Source organism: Pinus tabuliformis, chromosome 3_1, assembly GCF_031772625.1.
Source record: "Pinus tabuliformis cultivar Carrire ecotype Pingquan chromosome 3_1, CPIR1, whole genome shotgun sequence".
Taxonomy (NCBI): domain Eukaryota; kingdom Viridiplantae; phylum Streptophyta; class Pinopsida; order Pinales; family Pinaceae; genus Pinus; species Pinus tabuliformis.
Window position 1 is genome coordinate 210355265 of NC_142301.1, and position 25119 is coordinate 210380383.

The following is a 25119-nucleotide window of genomic DNA, read 5'->3' on the forward strand; positions in this document are numbered from 1 at the left end:
ATAGAGAATTAAATGATGATTTGTTGCCTATCAAGTATCCTCTCCCATCTAAAGAAGATTTATTTCAGAAAATCAATAATAATAATGTGTTTAGCAAATTTGACCTTAAGAGTGGATTCTGGTAGATAGGGATCAAATCATCTGATAGATACAAGACTGGTTTTGTGGTACCACATGGGGAGTTCCAATGGCGAGTAATGCTTTGGATTGAAGAATGCACCCTCTAAATTCTAGAAAAGAATGGAAGATATTTTTGGGGACTTGAAATTTGTTTTTTTTTTCTAAATAAGACTATACTACTATTCACATTAAAAGTTTAAAATTACAACATAGTGAGCACAATGAACCAGCTGGCCAGAAAGGAAGGCCGCATGAAACAACAAGTGTCCAGAGCACAGATGTTGGACAAGACCATGTTTTGTAGTCCCGCGCAGGGGATCCAGAGGAACTCAAACAGCAGAAACAAAAGTTTGACCTCGACACAATAGCAGATACTAAGATCGACACATTTGACAAAAAATCCCTCGCTACTGGGCTGCAAAACCTGTTAAGAAGCTGCAAAGCTTGATTAGACATCCGGAATCTCCTCCACGATCCTGCACCATCCTCCGTCAGCCAGGTCCTGAGCTAGGGTTGCCTCATTCTCGTTCGAAACCGGAGGCACGGGCGCCATTGTAGTATCATTGACAATGCTAGCCGGCGGTTCCATCTCTCGCGGTGAGCCTGAAATTGTCATCGGAACACTGGAATCGCCCTCTTCTTGGGCTTCCTCTAGAAAGAGGACTGAAACATGGGCAGTGATCCGAGGGCGATTAAGGGAACAATTGAAAGTGAAGATTGCTGAGCCGAAGGAGGGTGAAGATGAGGAGCCTGGGGAGCTGGGTTCGTGAAATTGGCTGGGCCTCAGAATGCTCCCTCTTCCGCTGCGAGAGCGTGGGTACTGACTCGAGGTGGCTTCACCGGAGGAAGGGCGAGAAGGAGCGCCCTGCGCGGTGCCTCTGCGGCTGAGCATTCTTTGGCGGAGCCGAGGCATGTCAGCACTGTAATTGATTACAGAAAAAACCACAGGAGAGGTATATCACAGTCCAAACACAAAGGCCAGTGGATGGAGCCCAAAGCTGCAGCGGGAGACGGTGAAGTAGAGCAAGAGCCCAACCAACACTGAGGCTTCGAGCTAGCAACACCCACACCCATCCAACACAACACAAGGAACAACATAAAGTAACCATGGCGGAAACTGGTTAATAAGCATTTTCCCCTGCCTCGAGACCCTCTCGCCATAACTATGGCATTCATGGGAGCCAAGAGCCGATACCAGCCAACGCGTGCGAAGAGGGACGGAAAATTAATGTTAACATCAAACATTCCCTTACACCCTGTTAAACCCACCTGCATATGATCCTCCCTCCACATGGCTTTCGGTCTGCTGTACAAGGCTGGCAGGTGGCGTCTCGGCTCCGCCCACTCCAATCCCATTGCAGTGAAGGCAGCGTTAATCACCCGCATTCGGGGGGGACTTGAAATTTGTTATTGTTTATATTGATGACTTATTAATCTATTCTTTTGATTTAAAATAACATAGAAAGAACTTGGAGATAGTTCACCACAGGATTTTTAAGCATGGGTTAGTCCTCAACAAGCCTAAGCTTGAGTTTGCAAAAACTAGAATTGAATATCTAGGACTAATCCTATTCCAAGGCAAAGTTGAATTACAAGAACATGTGTTGAAAGCTTTAACAGAATTTCCAGATGCCATTTATGATCACAGACAATTGCAAAGGTTCTTGGGAAGCCTCAATTACATTAGGAAGTTTTATGAAAATCAAGCCAAAGATGTCAAGGTCCTACAGAAGAGGCTCAGAGGAATAGAATGGACCCCATCTATGATTATTGCAGTTCAAATTATTAAACAAAAGGTCCAAAATCTTCCAAGTCTAGTTCTTCCAAGACATGAATTGCCCTATATTTTAGAAACAGATGCATCCAATGAAGTATGGGCAGGAGTTTTGATGCAAAGGCATGAAAAAAGGGAAGAAGTTTGCTCATATGCATCAGAATGTTTTAATGACACTGAAAAAAGTCTCAGACTTAATCAGAGATGCATGTGGATCGACCTTAGCAAAGTCTCAGACTCAATACTTCCTAAGAGTCTCGCCACTTTAGGTTCACAAATGCATCAAAGTGCACATGCGCAGGCTTGTCGAACTCGACCTCAAACAAAATGACACAGATTTTGTAGAAAGAGAGAGAGAGATCTCCAACGACTCGAATACCTAACTCAGGTATCCTACCTAATATGACTCCTTCTGATGTGGCTCTCTAAGTAAGTTGAGGATTGAGTGTTGGCAGAGTTGTCGAGACAAACCGTAAACAAATAATGGAATGTAATTGGGCAATATCAGACTGCTCAGTCATATTAAAGCCAAAAAAATGGATGTAAGCTTGAAGTAGTTCATTAATATGGAGATCGGTTAACAAAACTTGGTATCGTGGGACGATGGATGACCAAACTGGACCATTGTGCAAAGGGGCCTCAAAGGCATCTAGCAGGGAATCAGTAAATTGATTATGGCGTGAATTAATCACACAAGCTAAGCAAGACACATTCAAACCAGGTCTGAAAAGAGGGTTAATGCCAAATTGTATTAGTCCAAGATGCACATACTTATAACCTTGTTCTAGTCCCCATTGGACATCTTCTGCTTTTATGAGAGATATCTGATACATAAGCTGGGTAAGATTGATAGGATACTTGAGTTCAGTGTCATTAAAACATCCTGATGCATATGAGCAAACTTCTTCCCTTCTTTTCACGCTTTTGCATCAAAAATCTTGCCCATACTTCATTGGATGCATTTGTTTCCAAAATATAGGGCAATTCATGTCTTGGAAGAACCAGACTTGGCAGATTTTGGACCTTTTGTTTAATAATTTGAACTACAATAGTCATAGATGGGGTGAATTCTATTCCTCTCAGCCTCTTCTGTAGGACCTTGACATCTTTGGCTTGATTTTCATAAAACTGCTTAATGTAATTGAGGCTTCCCAAGAACCTTTGCAATTGTCTACAATCATAAATGGCATCTAGAAATTCTGTTAAACTGTTTTACACATGTTCTTGTAATTCAACTTTGCCTTGGAATAGGATTAGTCCTAGATATTCAATTCTAGTCTTTGCAAACTCAAGCTTAGGCTTACTGAAGACTAACCCATGCTTAAAAATCCTCTGGTGAACTATCTCCAAGTACTTTCTATGTTCTTTTAAATCAAAAGAACAGATTAATAAGTCATCAATATAAACAATAACAAATTTCAAGTCCCCAAAAATATCTTCCATTCTTTTCTAGAATTTAGAGGGTGCATTCTTCAATCCAAAGGGAATTACTCACCATTGGAACTGTCTGTGTGGTACCACAAAACTAGTTCTGTATCTGTCAGATGGTTTGATCCCTATCTACCAGAATCCACTCTTAAGGTCAAATTTGCTAAACACATTATTATTACCGATTTTCTGAAATAAAGCTTCTTTAGATGGGAGAGGATACCTGATAGGCAACAAAGCATCATTTAATTCTCTATAGTTAATCACCATCTGAGCTTTACCTCTCTTTTGCTCTGAATGCTTGTTGACATAGAAGGATGGGCAAGCCTAAGGGCTTCTGCTTAGTTCGATCAACTTTCTTTCTAATACTTCATCAATCTCCTTTTTACAGAGTTCGAGCTCTGGTGGGGATGTCTGGTTTGCTAATGATTTTTGAAGTGTCCCAGAATAATTTTCTTTGTAGGGAAGATCCACAAAGTATTGCTCTCTTTGCCAAAATGCATTGGGTGCATCTGCTGTACATTTTGCTTCAATTTTCTCTTTTATTTATCTGATGTATTTTGGCTATTGGATCTCAGCTTTTCTGATTACTTTGTTGATTTTTGCTTGCTTGTCAAGAGAACATTCAACTATATCTAGGATACAATTCTATTTACATATCTCGACTTGCTCTGGATTTTTACAGTTCTTCCTTGGATGTTGAGGCAAATATGGCTTGCTTCTACAACAAGAGGAAGATGTCTCCTTACAAAATCTTGTCCCAACAAAATATCACTACCTATATCAAAACTATACAAATTTACAGAAGTAGGAATTCCATTAAGAATAATCGGAAATCAGGAGCCATAGCCCTGATAGTCATTAACGTCTTATTTACAGCTCTGAACTGCAAGTTTGTGGGTTTCCAATAGTATTCAGGAGTGGCACTATGTTTTGCACATGAATTCATAACTCATGTGTCTAGTTGTGCATCCAGAGAATATTTTTTATAACCACTTACTTTGACATCTACTCTAATAACAATCCTATCTTCAAATTCCTTCATCTGGAGAATAGATGTACTTGGTTTTGGCTGGTGGTCTTCTGGTATGCATTGTAATGCTTGCTACTCTCGGTTATGATCTTCTTCTTCTTTTAGCATATCTTCAAATTCTTCTATCATCATTGAGTCTTTCAATTCTGCAAGTTGTTTCTGTTTTTTGACCAATTCCTTTTGGTCAACTCTCATACTGGTTAGAATTTCTTTAACCAAACCTCTTTTTCTTCCATGGTGGTTTCTAGATGCAATATTTCTCCTTGCAGTTTACTAACCTGGTCTGATTATTCTTCTTCGTCTGAGATATTCTCAATGATGGGAGTAGCTTTCTTAAACCCATAGGATTTCCTCTAATGAAGAAAGCTTACTTCTTCTTTGCTTACAGTAGACCTGCGGGGAAACTGCTTCTTTGGTGGAATGTTGGATGAGGGTGTAAAGGAAATATGTGCATATGTGGTAGGTGTGTCACTTGGATATTAGGCACCAAGATTCACCACGCTTGGCTGCGTGATTTTGGCAAGTTTGCGCTGGAGGGTTGAGAGATGTTCCATGAATCGGTGTTGGATGTAGAAATCTCCTGGTGTGAGAGAAGAAATACGAGATTGTATAGATGCAATTTCAAAGCGGAGGTTTGTGGGATTTTCTAAATGAAACGTCTTGACATCAGAAATGAAGTCAATATCTGAGGTGGATTAAGAGCAGAATGAGTCTTCAAGATGTGGAGATGGAGATTTGGACTCATCTGAATCTGTGACTGAAAAATATTGTTCATTTTGTGGGGCTGATCTACTTGCTACCATCTAGTCGTATCATAAATATTAGAAAAAATGTCAAACAATTTATTTTGGAAATGAATTTTACCCTTCAAAGGACACTTGCTTTCCTAGTGGCCCGACTTCTTGCAAATGAAACAAGTTCCTAATTGTGCTCTTTTGGCGCCTTCTTGCCTTTTCTTGAAATATCCTTTTCTAAATCTCTGAAACCTTTGTATTCTAGGGTAAAACCTTCTAGGCTGGATTTTATTTGTGCATTTTCGACATTGGCAATCACTTCTACATTGTCCTTTGTTAGTGTTCTTCTTTTTTCTTTTGCAACCAAAATGATAGGTTTCTACATAGATATCACAACACTTGCATTGAAGCCGAGTTGTTTCTTAACAGATTTGGCTGTCTTCTTTCAGATGCATTATTTATGTAGAGTAAATACAATTTGTTCATGGAGTCCTGTAAGAGAAAGATTTTCAATGTATATATTTTCAGCTTCAAATCTGGCCCTGACAAGGTCTGGGATCCTGCCAGGCATTGCAGGCAAATATTTTCTCAAATAAGCTGTATTTTGTGGGTCTCTTGCCTTATAAAGAAGATCTTGCATTGTACAGAAGAACTCAGGAAGTTCTTTTGAAGTCTTTGGCTCATGAACATATCTGCATAATGATGGCCATCAAGCTTAATTTCTCCATAAAACTCATGGAGAAATGCCTTGACAAGTTCAGCGACTGGCTTATCACCATTCGTGATATTGAGCTTGTCAGATTCATGCATTATAGACCACCATAATTCTAAGTTATGTTGGAAACCCCAAGTTATCTTTAAAGCTAATTATGACCATGAGACTCTATTTCTGTGAATGGACTTTTGAGTACTTGACCATGCACTCCAAGTATGGATTTCCATGAGGATTTCATTTTTAGATTTGTAGTTCAGATTTGTCATTGGAGCTTGATCTATGTTAGCTCGACTAAGAGTAGGGAACTCATCAGTGTTTGAAGGATCATATGGAGTTTTCCTAGGAGAACTATACTTAGCATTACATCACTTTTCCATGCAGATTCAAAAGGTTGGTTCGGTCTATTGCTATCTGCACTTCTGGGTCTTTTACTGGATCCTTATCCCTCTTATTTTACCATTTTTATTTCTGATTTGTTCTGTGGTGTCATATCAAAGACTGGAATTTGTGATTGGACTAGAGCCAAATTTTCTCTAGCAAATGAAATAACATTTTCAAATTGAAAAATTCAGGGATTACGTACAAAGAACTGTTTGAGCAACAATGGAGTACTTTTCTTTTCAGGGTTCTTTTCTTCTAGCTGGAATGTCTGGTTATAAACTTCTATTGTAGTAAGTGCTTCTTCTAACTCGGGATTTTCTTTCTCCAGACTCACCTTTAAGTCTACTACTACTTCCATAATTTTCTCTAACTTCATATTTACGTATTTTAACATATCAAAATGCTCAGAATATTTTTGACTCAAATCATCTAAACTAGAATGGAGTCCTGACACATGGGACTGTACTTTGAGCACTTCTTGTGGTTGGTCATCTAAATTCTATGCTACACATGTTAGCTGATAATTGTTGTAGTTATGAAGCCTTATAATCTCTTGGGGCTTCTCATATATCACTTTCCTATAATGTAGGAAACCCACATCAACTATAACATTCCCATCTTTGAAATTTTTTACAAAATTGTGAGGAGAAAGCCTCCTTTCTGGGAGTAGAAGCTTTTCTAAATCTTCCCCTGCCTTTTCTCTAGGCATTGTGTATCTCATGAACTTAATATCTCTCGGAGAGGCAATCTGTAAAATTCCTCACATTCTGTATGTTGACCCAAATGTTCCTCTTTCAAGGTGGACTGAGGTCTATGAACTTGAACTTCTAGAGGCAATACAAAATTTTCATTGAGAGGATGATCCATACTTGTGTTTTTCCAGATGCCTATTGAGGTCTGAAGTATCATGGCTTCTGAGAGAGTGACTTCTAACATGGATTTTGGGTAATGTGGTTTCATTCCTTAGTCTAATGATTGGTCCTCTACTCGACTCAGAAATAGACAATCTTTTAGGTTCTAGAGTCAGAAAATACCTTTGAGACAATGGATGGTATTCTGTAGTCCACTCATCAGGGATTTTTAATTGAGAAAACCCTATTGTGATAGGAGTGACATTACCAGGTCCAACTACGAATCCTTCTACGGTGGCTCTCTGAGTAAGCTGAGGATTGAGTGTTGGCAGAGTTTTCGAGACAAACCATAAACAAACAATGGAATGTAACTGGGCAATATCAAACTTCTCAGTCATATTAAATCCAAAAAAATGGATGTAAGCTTGAAGTAGTTCATTACTATGGGGATCGGTTAACGAAACTTGGTATCGTGGGACGATGGATGACCAAACTGAACCATTGTACAAAGGGGGGCCTCAAAGCCACCTAGCAGAGCATCAGTAAATTGATTATGGCATGAATTAATCACACAAGCTAAGCAAGACACATTCAAACCAGGTCTGACAAGAGGGTTAATGCCAAATTGTATTAGTCAAAGATGCACATACTTATAACCTTGTTCTAGTCCCCATTGGACATCTTCTGGTTTTATGAGAGGTATCTGATACATAGGTTGGGTAAGATTGATAGGCACATTTACAGACTTCAATCAGAGAAGCACGCGGTTCAACCTTAGCAAAGTCTCAGACTCAATCAGCGACGCACGCGGATTGACCTTAGCAAAGTCTTAAACTCAATATTTCCTAAGAGTCCTGCCACTTTAGGTTCACATATGCATCAAAGTGCACATGTGCAGGCTTGTCGAACTCGACCTCAGACAGAATGACAGAAAGCTTGTAGAAAGAGAGAGAGAGCTCCAATGACTCGAATACCTAAATGGCGATACATTTTCTTTATTTATAGGATTTTAAGAGAGCATCCAATCTCTTCTCAAAATCTGACCTGTCTACATAAAGTGTACAAACTATAGATCTCAAATCTAAACTTTTCTGTAGATTCTCTGAAATGTGGGTCAAGTCCCACCAAAAGTTGGAGAAGTGCTTCGAGTTTGAGATATTCGTCGGAAAGTTAACCTAAGAATTTTACTTTGGAGGACAGACCCCTCCACTTAGTCATTTAAACTGTCCTAAAAAAATATCTTCTAAGATTTATACAATGAATATTTTATCGGAATCCCATGATACTGGTCACACTCACTGTCAGGGGACTAGACATGAAATACAACCCACTGGGCTTCCTTACAAATATTGTGTCAGTCACTTGGATATCCATAATTATCGTTCTCACTTGAGTAATATAGATGTTGTGGGCTAGGTGACAAATGAGCTTCTGCATGAGGTGGCATGATATTATAGCACATAAAGAAAGGAGATCCATAGATACTAGATACCCTCTCATCTATTGGATTACAAATCGATTCAAAGAATTGAGATATTTCCTTGTAGACGGGTTTCTCTGGTGGCTGAGTAGTATGTACTTTAAGTGTGCTGAACAAATGCTCTATCTGGAAGCAAAACCATGCCTCAGACTATGCTGTTATTCTGATATCTTCTCGAAGATAATCAATAAATTCATGTCTTCTGATGGTCCAAAATATTCCTTCTCTTGGGCACGAGTCATGTAGCAATATTTTGAACCAGGGCGACCAATAATTATAGGGGTTACACATAGAAATACATTCGAACAAAAACCAAACTCTCTTGGCATATTTTGTGTACGACAAGATATTATAATAGTCTGCATAGCTCAACCATGGCTCATACAGACAAATATATCTTTGTCCTGTAAAAGGTGCAAATATCATGGCCCCTTGAAACATTATGGGTGACTCTATAAAATACATAATATTACTTACATTACTATGGCTACTATTAACCCATTTTCCAAGGATGTACTCATATGCAAGACTCTCCTTGACCCTATCTATGAGACATTGAAAACAAAATGACATATGACAATATTTACATATTAGAACCCATTGAAAACCCTCTGGAGTAGAGGGAGGTACTGATGAAGTTGAAGCCGATAAACAACTGAACATCTTGATTTCTTTCAGAGCTGCTTCTCTTTTAAGCAAATCTGCTAAACAATTATCTTTGCCCTTTTTATACTCAATCTCAAAGTCAAATCCGTCCAACCATAAGCTCCATCTTAGTATCCTATTATTTCCTTGTTCTAACAATATTTTGTTTCTAAGCATCCCAACCATATGTTTCAGGTCTTTTCTTACAATGAATCTTACTGGATTTAGGAACAACCTGAATCTCTTGATTCCATTTTTTACGGCAAGGATTTCTTTATGAGAAGATGGATACCTAAGTTCAATGTCATTAAAACATCCTGATGCATATGAGAAAACTTCTTCCCTTTTTTCATGCTTTTGCATCAAAACTCCTGCCCATACTTCATTGGATGCATCTGTTTCTAAAATATAGGGCAATTCATGTCTTGGAAGAACCAGATTTGGTAGATTTTGGACCTTTTGTTTAATAATTTGAACTGCAATAGTCATAGATGCGGTCCATTCTATTTCTCTAAGCCTCTTATGTAGGACCTTGACATCTTTGGCTTGATTTTCATAAAACTGCCTAATGTAATTGAGGCTTCCCAAGAACCTTTGCAATGTTTGTGATCATAAATGGCATCCGAAAATTCTGTTAAATCTTTCAACACATGTTCTTGTAATTCAACTTTGCCTTGGAATATGATTAGTCCTAGATATTCAATTCTAGTTTTTGAAAACTCAAGCTTAGGTTTGCTGAGGACTAACCCATGCTTAAAAATCTTGCGGTGAACTATCTCCAAGTGCTTTCTATGTTCTTTTAAATCAAATGAACCGATTAATAAGTCATCAATATAAACAATAACAAATTTCAAGTCCCCAAAAATATCTTCCATTCTTTTCTGGAATTCAAAGGGTGCATTCTTCAATCCAAAGGGCATTACTCGCCATTGGAACTACCCGCGTGGTACCAAAAAACCAGTCTTGTATCTGTGATATGGTTTGATCTCTATCTGCCAGAATCCACTCTTAAGGTCAAATTTGCTAAACACATTATTATTACTGATTTTATGAAATAAAGCTTGTTTAGATGGCAGAGGATACCTGATAGGCAACAAAGCATCATTTAATTCTCTATAGTTAATCACCATCCGAGGTTTACCTCTATTTTGCTCTGAATGCTTGTTGACGTAGAATACTGGGCAAGCCCAACGGCTTCAGCTTGGTTCAATCAACTTTCTTTCTAATAGTTCAACAATCTCCTTTTTACAGAGTTCGAGCTCTAGTGGGGACATCTGGTTTGCTGATGATTTCTGAGGTGTCCCAAAATAATTTTCTTTATAGGGAAGATCCACAAAGTATTTCTCTCTTTGCCAAAATGCATTGGGTGCATCTACTGTACATTCTGCTTCAATTTTCTCTTTTATTTCTCTGATGTATTATGGCCCTTGGATCTCAGCATTTCTGATTACTTTGTTGATTTTTTCTAGCTTGTCAAGAGAACATTCAACTATATCTAGGATAGGGTCTACAATTCTATTTACATAGCTCGACTTGCTCTGGATTTTTACAGTTCTTCCTTGGATGTTGAGGCAAATATGGCTTGCTTCTACAACAAGAGGAAGATGTCTCCTTACAAAATCTTGTCCCAAAAAAATATCACTACCTGTATCAAAACTGTACAAATTTACAGAAGTAGGAATTCCATTAAGAATAATCGGGAAATTAGGAGCCATAGCTCTGATAGTCATTAACGTCTTATTTACAGCTCTGAACAGCAAGTTTGTGGTTTGCCAATAGTATTTAGGAATGGCACTATGTTTTGCACATGAATTCAGAGCTCTTGTGTCCAATTGTGCATCCAGAGAATATTGTTTATAACCACTTACTTTGACATCTACTCTAATAACAATCCTATCTTCAAATCCCTTCATACGGGGAATAGATGTACTTGGTTCTGGCTGGTGGTCTTCTGGTATGCATTGTAATGCTTGGAATTAGAGTTCAAAGATTAGATAGGGTTTGACTACAAGCCTACGGGTAGGAAAGAAAAAAGGCCACTGATTAGAAAATCAGGCCAGAGAGAGAGATTCATTATGTAAATAATTGTTTATAAAGACAAAGAATTCAATTCTTGAGTTGTGTGGTGTGTATTGAGTAATTGAATTACAAATTGTGTGTGGATTAGAATAATTCTGCGTAACATAGGTTTGCAGGTGTGCAGAACCAGAGAAGAAGTGCAGAGAAGAGTGTTACGGGTTTGCACACAAATAGTATTGGAGAAAACCTTTAATGTTACAGCGAAGGTATAACTGCAAGGTTTCCTAAAACCTAAGGATTTATGAAGGAAGCGTAAAGGTGTGAAGAAATGAAGTAACAGAGTGGAGATCGAGATCAGAACAATTGAAGACCGTAAGGTGAGAACAAATACACAGGCAGAAAAGTTGAATGGGCTATTACACAGTAAGAAACAAAAGAGCGTAGCAGCAAAGTACAATCATTGGATCAGTCAGATCAACGGACGAGATTGTGTGAGATAGACGGCTAGGATTAAGTCATGCAAAATAAAGTTAAGAAATGAAGAGATCAGATTAAGCCACGTGTTAACAGATGCAGAGTAGTATTCAGAAGCACAAGTAGTATCTCGCGCGCTTAAAAAATGGTAAATGGTATTTTACAATTTCACGCGATTAACCTGAGGGGTTGACACGTAGCACATGATGGAAAGGAAAAACGGCTTATCTCGCGCGCTCTCGATCTGATATCGATCGTGCTAGTAATCGCGCGAGATTACACAATCACTGTGGGATTGAGGCAAGAGAAATCAACAGTGGAGATTTGAAGCGCACGTTGAACGTTAGTAAATGTGTAAAGTTGTGTGAATCAACAGAATGGTAAGTTAATGAAGGGTTAAATGGTTTATGTGTAATTTCTATTATACAAGAGTTATAATAGAAATAAAACAGCTTAAATATATTATGGATGATGGTTGGGGTTTTAGCCAAGGTCCAAAGACTATCGTATGGTTGATAAGCTGCAGGTGAAAAATAACCCAAAGTCGAAACCTGTGGGATATCAATGCCGCGTTAATAAATTAACCAAAGATTATGGAAGGGTTTACAAGGTTCCACTCAAAGGTTTATTAAGGTTTAGACTTGGGATAATTAAATGAAATGTTTCCCCATAGAGTTTATTGAAGGAGCCTTAAACCTTGACTTGTGAAGGTTTTACTATGTATGGAATTTTAAAATTCCTGGGATATAGTGTGACATGCAATTTTATTTGCATAATGTGGGTAGATGTGGTTTTGTCTGCATCAATAAATACAATTTGTTCATGGAGTCCTGCAAGAGAAATATTTTCATTGTCTATATTTTTAGCTTCAAATCTGACCCTGATAAGGTCTGGGATCCTGCTAGGCATTGCAGACAAATATTTTCTCAAATAAGCTATATTTTGTGGGTCTCTTTCCTTATAAAGAAGATCCTGCATTGTACAGAAGAACTCAGGAATTTCTTTTATATCACAAATTCTTTGGCTTATGAACATATCTGCATAATGATGGCAATCAACCTTAATTTCTCCATAAAAATCATGGAGAACTGCTTTGACAAGTTCAGCGACTGGCTTATCACTATTCATAATATTGAGCTTGTCAGATTCATGCATTCTAGACCACCATAATTCTAAGTTACCTTGGAAACCCCAAGTTATCCTTAAAGCTAATTCTGACCATGAGACTCTATTTCTGTGAATGGACTTTTGAGTACTTGCCCATACACTCCAAGTATGGATTGCCATGAGGATTTCATTTTTACATTTGCAGTTCAGATTTGTCATTGGAGCTTGATCTATGTTAGCTCGACTAAGAGTAGGGAACTCATCAGTGTTTGAAGGATCATATGGAGTTTTCCTAGGAGAACCATACTTAGCATTACACCACTTTTCCCATGCAGATTCAAAAGGTTGGTTTGGTCTATCGCTATCTATACTTCTGGGTCTTTTACTAGATCCTTCTCCCTCTTCTTTTACCATTTTTATTTTTGATTTGTTCTGTGGTGGAATATCAAAAACTGGGATTTGTGATTGGACTAGAGCTAATTTTTCTCCAGAAAATGAAATAACATTTTCAAATTGAAAAATTCTAGGATTATGTACAAAGAATTGTTTGAGCAACAATGGAGTATTTTTCTTTTCAGGGTTCGTTTCTTCTAGCTGGAATGTATGGCTGTAAACTTCTACTGCAGTAAGTGCTTCTTCTAACTCAAGATTTTCTTTCTCCAGACTCACCTTTAAATCTACTACTACTTTCATAATTCTCTCTAACTTCAATCAGGTTGTTGCCGCTTGGCCGCCCGTGGGGGTGCGACCTTATGTGGTGCAAGGCGGGCCGTAATTAAAAAAAAATTACATATTTTTAAAAAAATAACTATTTTAAACATTCACATATTTTTTTCAAATAAAAATAAATATTTAAAAAAAATTAAATTGTTAATTTCAGCTCCACCGCCCAGGGCCGCGCTGCCACGGGCGGCAACAAGGCGGGCCAAAATAAAAATAAAATAAAATAAAATTACGTATTAAAAAAAAAAAAAACTTTTTTAAACATTCGCATATTTTTTTATAAATAAAAATAGATATTTAAAAAAAATTAAATTGTTATTTTTTTTTTTAAATAAAAATGGTGGAAGCTTTTTTATTATTTATTATATATATATATATATATATATATATATATATATATATATATATATATATATATATATATATATATATATATATATATCTAATGTTTATTTTTTTAAAATAAAAAATCTGCAAATGTTTATTTTTTTTTTTAAATAAAAAATGTGCATTTTTTTTTTTCAAATAAAAAAAATATATTTTTTAAAATTTTAGTTTTTTAGTTTTAGTTTTAGTTTTTTAATTTGAGTACATTTTAGGTTTGTTTGTTTGTTTGTTTTTTTTTTTAATCTTAATTTTAGTAGTTTTTCATTTTTTTAAGTTAATTTTCTATTTTTTAATCTAGTTTGTTTGTTTGTTTTTTTTTCCAAATTTTTTATGGTTTACAAGTTAAAAAAAATTACAATTTTTTTTGAAAATATGTTTTTCTTATTATTTAATTCTTTATATTTAAAAAAAAAATAGTTTTTTATTTCTCATCTTTAATAGGTTAATTTTGTTTTTTGTTTTTTAACATTTGTATGATTGATTTTTTCTTTGTTTGTTTGTTTTATGTTTGATTTTTTTTTTTTTTGTCTTTTTTATATATTTGAATTTTTTTTGTTTTTAATTTTATGTTTTGTTTTAATATATATTTTTATTTAGGTTTTGTTATTTTTTTTCATTACTTTTTTTTTTTTTTTTAAAGTTTATGTTTTCATTATTCTTTTGAAATTTTAATGTTTTTCGGAGTCATGATAAAATCTTTTGCACCATTATTTCAAAACGTTGAAAATTTGCCCTCGAAAAAAAAAGTGTTTAATTCCAACATCAACACTTTTCCTTTTTTTGGTGCTTTTTGCACATTTTTTGCATAAAAAATTGGTTTTGACTGTCATTTTAAAAACATGTTCAAAATTTACCCTAGAAAAAAAAGGTGTTATTCCAACATTAACACTTTTCGTTTTGAGGGTGTTTTTTGCACAAAAAATTGGTTTTCACTACCATTTTTAAAACATGTTCAAAATTTATCCTAGAAAAAAAATTGTTATTACAGCATCAACACTTTTCATTTTTAGCACTGTTTCAAACAATGATGTTCAAATTATAAATGACCCCATAACCAAAATGACTGTGGAAGTCATGTACAATCTTTGGTAAAATGTGAATAAGTTAATTACGAAATTCAATTGATTCCTTTGATTTATGAGATTGTGATGTGTGCAGGTCTTGGAATAAGGCCTTACCAATGAACCATCAGATGGGTATGAGATCACAATCAGTACCTTAAGGTGAAGCATGGAGTTTCAAAGCAGAGTAGAGGAGAAGCCATGGAAATTAGGGCGCAGAGTCCTAAATCCATGGAAGATAAAGACGTGGAGTCTTGGATCTATAATAAAATGTTTAGGTGTGGAGTCTTGAATATTTAAAAAGATCAAGGCATGGAATCTTGGATCTTTAGAGTAGATCAGGGTGCAGAGTCCTCAATCTACTAAGACATGGAGATGTATGCAATAGGGATGTGGAATCCCTATTCTCCGAAAGAAAAATGCCACTCATGGGCAGCTTAGGGATGAATTTCCTTAATAAAATCCCATTTCTGACAATTATGGAGTGACTTTCTAAAAATAGAAAGTCATGTCTAACATCTCATGTATGACTTTTCAAAAATTGTAAATCACCTTCAATCAATGGGTAATCAAGTAAAGTTGAAGGAAAATCACTTAACTTATCATTAATCAATCCTAATAGCTCAATCTCGACTTCATCTTCAATATTATTAATATTATTATTATCTTTTATGAGACTATGGTATTATTATTAAAAAGGAATTGCAAGTCACCTTCATCTCCTCTCTCTTTGATGACTCTCATGAATCTATGTAAATATCTCTCTTTTAATAATACATTACACTCTCTTTTATGCACTCATCAAAGAATGGCATTTTCCTTTTACACTCATTAAAAACATGTCATAAAATATTCTTCTTACGCGCTCTTTAATGCATAAGTTATACTCTCCTAAACTAAGGAATGCATACATCTCCTTAATGGAATGAGTTACACTACTCTAAATGGAATACAAGGGATGCATATTACTCCTCCTTTATGACAAGAATTTGTTGCTCCTCCTATATATATGTCTCATGTATTCTCACTTGGGAGGGAGTGCATTGTAATACCAAGAGTTGGAGAGACTTGAAAAGGATTGTGAGAGGGAGAGTCTTGGAGAGTAGCCAAATGTTGTTGAAATGAATATGAAATTACTAAGTAGTTCTACCTAGTGGAGTTGTCCATGAGTGGTATTGAGAGGAAGTGAAATTTCCCTTCCTCATTTTGTCTTGTATATCTCTCTATTGCTATATTTTGGTACTACTTGCGAGCTTATATAGCTCGAGGGTTCCAGGGGGAGAAGTTCTTCCTGGATATGGTTGGGAGGAAAACGGATGGTTCAAAATGAGTTGGTAAGGATATTTGAGCCGGAGCATAATCTCATTGGAGTTGGAGCATATTTCCATCTTTTTGGAATTGTATAAATACACTGCCGAGTATGTTCATAAGAATTCTTGAAATTTTAGTTTATTATTAATTTAATAGTGTTGTAGAACTTTAAAATTCATTGGAAATTGCTACTTGTGAATGTTTATGAGATATTTACAAAGTTAGTTATGAGTTAACCAATAATGAATGGCAGTTGTAGTTGAGAATGCACATGCAGGGAGATTAAAACAATAATGTGTTGCCAAAATTTTAAGTTATTTTTATAATGAATTTTTGTCCATAGTAGGTTGCCATGAGTTGGCTAAAATACCATATTATCATAAATTTGAGTTTTTTTTCTCCATGTACAGTTGTAGATGAATTTAGCACACTAAGTGTTTGACAAAAGTGATAAATGAGATAGTAGGAATGTTTTTTTGTTGTTGTTGTTGTTTTAATAAATCACATCTCTGGAAATTGTTGTTGTGTTTCCGCTCAACATCAGGGGGTATCCATGTCCTTTGGACATTTAACTCCCCACTTGATTCCAAAACAGTACTTTTCAAACCCATATCGAAAATTTGAGCTATTTTACAGGTTGTTGTTATCAATTATATGTGTGTGTTTTCGTGTTTTTGATGAAAAAATAAGATTGTTTAGTCCCTATTTTAATATGCCAACATCTGAATTTTCAAATTTTGAATTTTCTACGTTGAATAGGTTGAAGAAGAATCTCAAAGTCATTGTTGCCAAGTGTTTGGAAAAATGCCTCAATGGTTGTAGATTTCATGCTTGCAAAGTGTTTGTCAAAATGCCTCAATGGCTGTAGATTGCATGTTTGCAAAGTGTTTGTCAAAAGGCATGAATGGCTGTAGTTTTTGTGTATATAAATTGTTAGAGTATAACTCCTACTTATTGTAGTTTTTATGTACTAGAAATTTATGAATAGACTATTTGATGGATGTATCTTCCTATGTCTGCAAGTTTTTGGTATGAATGTGAACATTAATTTAATAATTTGCTGAAGTGTGACTAGAGAATAAGATTGTTGTTACTTTTATTATCTAAATTTTTCATAAAAAAAGGGGGTTTGTTGGAAACAATTTTACAATGACTTTTTGTAGGATTTTGTGCAAGTGAGTGTAATAAGTTTTGTCTGAGCTACATGTGTTCATGGGTGCATTCTTGTGCTTCAATGACAGTATAAAACAACTACTTGTGCCCAATTTATGCAGTTTCATTGTTTTATATGGCACTTTTTGAAGAATAACATGTTTCTGAATTGGTAACAGTAGTTGCTTTTGTTGCAACATTCATTATATAATTCTCATGATTGCAGCATTGCCTTAATAATTGGGATTGAGAATTTTTAATTGATGAATTTGAAAATGTTGTTGGGTCAATATATTTTGTGATTCCATTTCATAAACATATAATATTTATTAGATTTACTGATGAGGAGAGACATTCTTCCCTCAGTTACCTTGTTATAGGTAGGTTAATACTCATACACTTATATTTGATTTTTGTAAAAGAAGTATAATACTTTTGTGGTTATGATATCAAGAGTCAATAAATGAAGCTTATTTAGCATAATCTAGGAAATCAAATAGGTTGATCTAGCTTAATGTTCACACATGGAATTATGGTAGAATTTATTTCCACTCTTACTTAGATCTCATGTATAAGTATGAAAAGAGAACATGCTATCATCTTTTAAACTTGAGAGGAAATGTGTTTTGGAATTAGTCTTAAGGGAATGTTATCCCTGACTTCTTATGTGATATTCTTATATTTAAATAGATGGAGGAACTTGATCTTCATGATAAACAAATTACTCATATTATAAGTTAAAAAAAAAAAAACAAATTGGGTATTACTGATTAATGTGACCTTTACATCTCTATATTATTGATGATTGGTAAGGTGGGACCTTACATATGGTATCAGAGCCAAGTTAAAACACTAGGACCTAATGGGCCAACATGCTTGCTTGTAGGTTGATGCATGAATGTTGATTTTCCATGCATGTTGAATTATTGTTTCATAAAACATATTATTATTACTATGTCATTTAGGAACTTATGAAAGAAAAAGAATGTGTTCTCATATTCCTTTATATTTTCTGTTAAGACAAATTATTAGAAATATGATAAAGAACTTAAATACATGTTGGGAAAGGATGTGCTTAAGAAGTTATGGTTAAACCCAGGCATGTGAATGGCTTGATTTTCAATGGGTGAGTAAGATATGTGGATTGCATGTATGGTTGCATATATGTTTAATGCATAATTATCAATTTGATATGGGCCTACTAGCCATCTTTACTAGCTAAAATTGTATCTACCAAGAAAAATGTTGGCCTAATCTAAACTATAGTATGATGACCTTGGTGTGTATGCTTTGGGAATGTGTAACAAATGTAAGGTTTCTGAGATTCATTTAACGTGATGATTTATTTCATCATGTTAATTTTGACTCTTTCCTTATCCATGCTAATGGAAACTTAACAAAAGTTACCTTGAAGGATGCCATTTTTAACTGTGAATCTAGATTCATGATTAATGTATGTGCATTAATTTGATGTGTTAAAATATGATTTGGGAATACATTCTTAACAATTAAGAATGAAATTCCTATGATTTCCTTGACATGATTTTGTGTAGTTTGAGTTGAAATTATGCATCAAATAAATTTAAATTACCCAAATACTAGGTTTTGGTATGACCTTTCTAATAAACGAGAGGCTCAAATCACTGGTGCATGAAGGGTTGTGAAATCTATTTTAAGGAACACTTGAAGTTTATGTTTTCCTCAAGTTATGTATGGGTGTGGAATCCATACTAGCATATATCTATGAGCTAATGTATGGGCGTGGAATATATACTAGCATATATATATCAGGTAAGGTATGGGTGTGGAATCCATACCAACATATATCTATGAGCTAAGTAATTCTTCTAGTTAGAATGAGCAAATTATTTTTATGTCATAGAATTTGACTAAGGATGATTGATTATGTGTAATTAAAGTTAAATGGATAGAGGTTCGTAACATGAATTTTCTTGAGATTTAAATCCATTATTTTCATTTTATTTCAAATGAAGATACCAAGAATGGTATAGTGAACACCATTAGGTGGTTTAGAATGTTTGAATAACTGATTTTGATATATGGAGTCAAGCGTGAACTAGGTATCTATCCTCTAGTCTTGTAATTCTTTTGTATATGTTGGATTTAGGTATAATTAAATTGATTTTCAAATTCTTGAAATGTAGAAAAATATTATTGTGATAAGTTGATAAAATATATTTTCTATTGGCTTAAAACAAATTAGGTCTAGGAAATGCCATAATAGTCTCCTTAATGATTTTATCAATTTCATATTAGTGGAATTTGTATTTAACTAAATTAATTAGAGAAATTATGAGGATTGAACTCATGAACTACTCTAAACTATTGTTAGTTAGGCAATCAATTCAAAACTCATATTGTTATCAACTTGATGAACTACTTTCCTGGAATTTGATTAACTTGTAAATTGTTAAGAGAATAACATATTTAGAAGATAAACATTTTATGTGGTGAGAAATTTCTTTTATTTGAAAAGGTATGTGATTAATGAAAAACTTATTTGAGTTCTTGTTTTACAAGAATATGTGCTTGTGGTATTTTTTTTAAGGAGAGTGAGATCACATTTTGATGAATTGGAATTATTGCATGATTTATAAGCCTAAAATGATTTTATTTTATGTGGAATGGAAGAGATTGTTGGAATTAGTAATTTGTGCTTGGATGCATAGTTGTATGAGTAATTATTAGTCCTACAAATGGTTGTAATCTTTTGAGAGGGCAGTAATTCTCCTAAAAACACAAAAATAGGGTTTAGCTTTAGGCTAGAATTTCCCTTGTGATAGTCTAAATCTTATTTTAATTCAACAAGATTCTTATATTTTAAGAAATGTATGGTTTTCATAGCTTGTTTTTGCGTATGTATTAATAGCAAGGAATAATACCTGAAACCAAATGAAATGAATTGATTAATTACTGAATAGAGATCATGAGTGATTTTATAGTTAGAAAACAATTTGACTTACAATTATCAAGTTAGATTCAATAATATAGATACCGTAATTGCATAATTATGAGAGTTGTTCTTTATTAGAAGCCGCTTTCGAAAAGATACCATTACTTTTATTTCGGAATGAAGATCTTCTAACAATCATTCATAGTTGATTCTCAAGTAAGAGAAGTGAATAAAAGAAAACTAAGCAATGAGATAGGAGTGCAGTCCCGTCTCCTATGCTTGAGTTCAAAACTTCATATATTTTTATGACTATTCTTGAGTACTGCCTAACATACTAACCTACTAAGAAAGCAAATTTACATATCATGGATTCTCTGATACTTTTTCATGGCTTGTAGACTAATTGTTCATGAGATGGTTGGTTCTTCTTGTCATAGTTGACCGAGTTCTCTCCTTCATTGCTCATAGTATTGTTTTTGTAATATGCCGCTGCTTCTTCTAGATGTTTGCATTTAGTTTTTAGCACCATGATCTCTTCTTTCTGAAATGCCATGTTTCTTTTCTGGTAGCTATACTCCATTCTCATTTCGTTTCTGACATCCTTGAGTGACACTTGCAGTTGTTGAATCATGAATTTGTTCGCTTTGCATGCTGGACATGCATCATTCCTTGCTGCCTTTTCAATGGGGTTGAATTCCATTTGTTTTGTTTTCTTCTTCTTCCTCTTGTGCTGCTTACTATTCCTTGTATTGCTGTGCTTCCTGGATCTTGTTTTGCCTGAGATAATCCTTCCTCTGCTGATGCTGCCCACCTGTCTTTTGTCCTGCGCTTTACTACCTGCTGTAGCTTTGTTATCTTGTATATGACAGTGAAAGAGAAGGGCTGAGGCCTGGTTATGATAGTCAGGGAGAAGGGCCGATGTGGAAGGAGGAGTAGTTGATAGGCGGGGATGATCAGATATGAGGGAGAACCACTTATAGGTGAGGATTTGCGCTGCGGTGGAGTGTGGCAGTTTGAAGGGGATGACTGTGTTAGTGTCAGTCTTTCCAGCCTTCCTACAGTGATCAAATATGCTCTTACAAAGTGGTCTCAGAGTGTCAAGGTCAAATTTTGTCATTTCAGTGAGTCTTCAAGCAAAATTTGGTCACTAGGCATTAGGTCTAGGGTTTGCCCAAATGTCAGTCCATGTCATCATTCAACTGAGCCTATCATCATTCAGAGGGTTGTCATTATCATGTCAGTGTCTAATGAGTCATTGTACACCTTGTCCATGCTTCAGTTGCGCCTATGGCAAGGTCATTTCCCTCTCCTAGGGTTTTGAAGCTAATTTCTCTTGGACGGTCAAGTCATCGGAAAAACTTGTATCCAGATGTTCATACACCTTCCCCTACCCTTCATATACCTTATCAAATGCTTCCCATCCCTTAGATCCGCTAAAATCCTCATTTTTGCACAAACCCTAGTTTCTAGCTACAACCTGGCAATTTTCTAGGTTTGGCCTGTGTTTTGCCCTTTTGGACCCATTCCCCTCATTCAATCCCTGAGATTCCACCTTCCCCTACTTCCTAACATCCCTCCTTACTCTCAAAAATTTCCTCAAGAATTTAGAAGCCCCCTATCCCCTTCATTTCGCTTCATTTCGACAGAATTCCTTGTTTCACACATCGGGACAAGTTTCACTCAAATGATGTTTCAAAGCAATCAAAGATGAATTTTGAGAAACTGAGAGAGGTTTTTGTCAAAAACATGACAAAGAAGAAAAACCTCCTTCACTTTTTACACAGGTATCATGGTTTGAGATAAATGTCAAGAATTCCGTTGCCTCAGGAGAATCAAAGACACCTCTAAAGTTACCTTGGGAAAATCAAGTTTTCTCCTAGCGTGGTTGGCCAAATGATTTTCTTGATGGGTATAATGATAACTAGACACAAATATATTTCCAATGAGCTATCATGAGCTCAATTTGGGGTTGAGGAAGGCATTCCAAAGTTGACTACAACAGCACTCTTCCTTGAGGCAGCCTCATTTGGCACTTTTTGACCAGTCTTGGGAGATTTGATTTTTTACAGGTCAAATGAACTCCAAATTGAAAAATTCTAGTTGGGTTGGAAAGTAGACTCAAATACCTTTCCAACAAGCTATCTTGTACCTTATTCTGACACTGTTAAGGCCTCCAAAAGCCTCCTGAAAGGCGCGCGACCTGTCAGATGTGCGCGACCCGTCAGACACCCTCTGCCAGTGCAAAAATTACACTGGCGCGACCCGTCAGGGTTTTCTCCATAAAAGATTTGCCAGTAAACTTGCCAAGGAGCCACAAATTTCCAAATTTTGTAAGGTAGGCCCTCTACACTTCAATTTGGTTGTTGGTTATGATTGAAGGCCCTCATGCTTGTGTTTAAGAATCAAATTGTGCAAGTGGAAGAGGCTTCATATGACTGCAATATTAATGGTTAAAATGTGCTAGGGTTTGTGTTGTTTCAAGGTTTTTTCCCTTTGTAATTGTTTCCCTCCTTCCCCTTTCCACTCACATTTGTATTTATATCTATTTTCCCATACAAAATGCAAACCCTACCCCTCTCCCAAAGCATCAAAAAACTTAAACCCTAATCTTGCTTCACCATATGCATAAGTAAACACAGCAGTTTGATGGTGAATATGTAAAGAAGTTTTGTATATTTCCCTATCTTCCCCTGTTCATGCATGTATTCATATTCCCATATTTTCCCTTTCTATACATGTATTCCCATATGTAGTGATCTTTGCAAATGATTTCCCAATATTCCTGATTATAAACATGTATTCCTATATGCAATAATTGTTTGCAATTTTTCCTTAAATTCCCTGTTATGTTCATATATTCCCAATTCCTTGTAAAAAGGTCCCTCCCCTAACATTTCCCTCATGTCATTGTCCCCTTGAAACAGCATAGAATTCAGCACTTTTAAAGGCAGAAACAACAGTACATTTTGTCCACTCTGCTCCTCAAACATGTCAGAAACCGAAATATATGAGCAGAGTGATGACCAAGCATCAGTGTCCGAGATTGAGGTACAGAGGAGGCCACATAGGGGTGGTAAGAGTGGTCACCATGTAAGAGAGGAGCCCACCTTTTTGACTTATTTGCAGGCTTGTCCACTTGCAGTCACATGTTTCCGCCACATGTCATGTTATGAGATTTCTGAGAGTCTATGCTGATTCAGGAGAACACACACTTGGAGAGGCTGTTTGCTAAGGCCAACCAAGATAAAAAGTTGCTGAGGAACATGAAAAACCATTACTGGGCAAGAATGCATGTGTGCAAGGCCAAAATGAAGATGTTTCAAAGGCGGTTGTCCGAGGCCCTAAAGGGGAAAAAGAAGACCAATCCACTCTGTATCTTGGCTGAGGCTTCACTCAAAGATCATGGCACTCAATAGCCTAGCCACAGCTCAAATCCCAAATTTTTTTGAGAATTTTGGGTAATTTTGGCATTTTTTGGTAATTTACAGGTTTTGGCTCTTTAACGGGTCTCACCCCCCGTGAGACCCTTTGTCATGGCAGCTCCTTTTTGCAAAAACTCAACATTTCTAGATTTTTCATGCAAAGTTACATATGCCTATGGATGGACTTGAGTTTTTATGGAGTTTTGGGTCTCCAAAAGGTCAAAATACATGCAAAATTTGACTTTCTGCCCCTTTTTTGAGTTGCAGAAACCAGTCTTGGGAGAATTAAGTTTTGATAGGGCAAATGACCTCCAAATCCAAAAATTCTAGTTGGGTTGGAAAGTAGACTCATAGAACTTTCCAACGAGCTATCCTGCACCCAATTCTGACACCTGCAAGTGCCTCAAACAGAGCTCCAAAGGGGCACGACCCGTTGAGCAGGGGGGCGCGACCCGTTGAGCAGATTTTGCCAGAATTGACTTGTTCAGCCCAGAAAACGCAGATTTGACTCTTTTTGACTTTTTGAGGTTAATGATGGTCCTCTTGGATGTAATTGTGACACTTTTTAGATACTTTTACTCTTGTTTAACACTTCTAGAAGATTCATTTATGTAAAGGGTAAAAATTGAATGTATGAACTGGTTTCCAAGTTTATAGAGGCAAGTTGTTTTGACTGCCTATTTTCTAGTGTCTAGTTTAGAAGTTGTTGAAACAGCTCCTAGGATAGTGAGCTTGACCCATGGAGGCAGGGAAAGAGGTTATATCATCTATATTATGTACTTTCTTGCTCATTTTCATGGTTGGACTCTTGAGGGATAAGCTTTCATTGTATTATTTCACTGTATCTCTGCAATTTTTGGCTAAGGAAGACCAGGATTTTGCAGTCCTCTTTAGGATTCTTGTGGACTCATGTGTTGATGGTGTGCTTCTCAATGTACTTGTAAGCTTGTTATGTGATTCATTTCCTTTCTTTTACTTCTGCACATTAAACAAATGAAGTGTTAAAGTAAGAATTCATGCCTGCCATGCTCTGCTTTTAAGTTTGTTTAATTTCAATGTTTTCTACTGTCTAAAGAGAATTCAAAGTGATTGTTTTCTCTCTTTAGCTCCTCATCTTTCATTCCTGAACATCCACCTCAGTTAAAGGCATCAATACTGTCTCCTACCTCGCCCCAAAGAACCCCCTGCAGAAACTGTGTCCAATCCCCGCACCCAAAATTGCCCTTTCCTCAATTTGCCACCAAAAACCCAAAAAACCCCAAATCAACCTTTTTAAATCAGTTTACTAGCCTAATATCAGTGTTACCTTGTTGGTCATCTCATCCCATTGAAGATCTACCGAGATTGACCGGAGAGAGCCTTCTCCTGCCCCGTAGGGCTAGCTACGA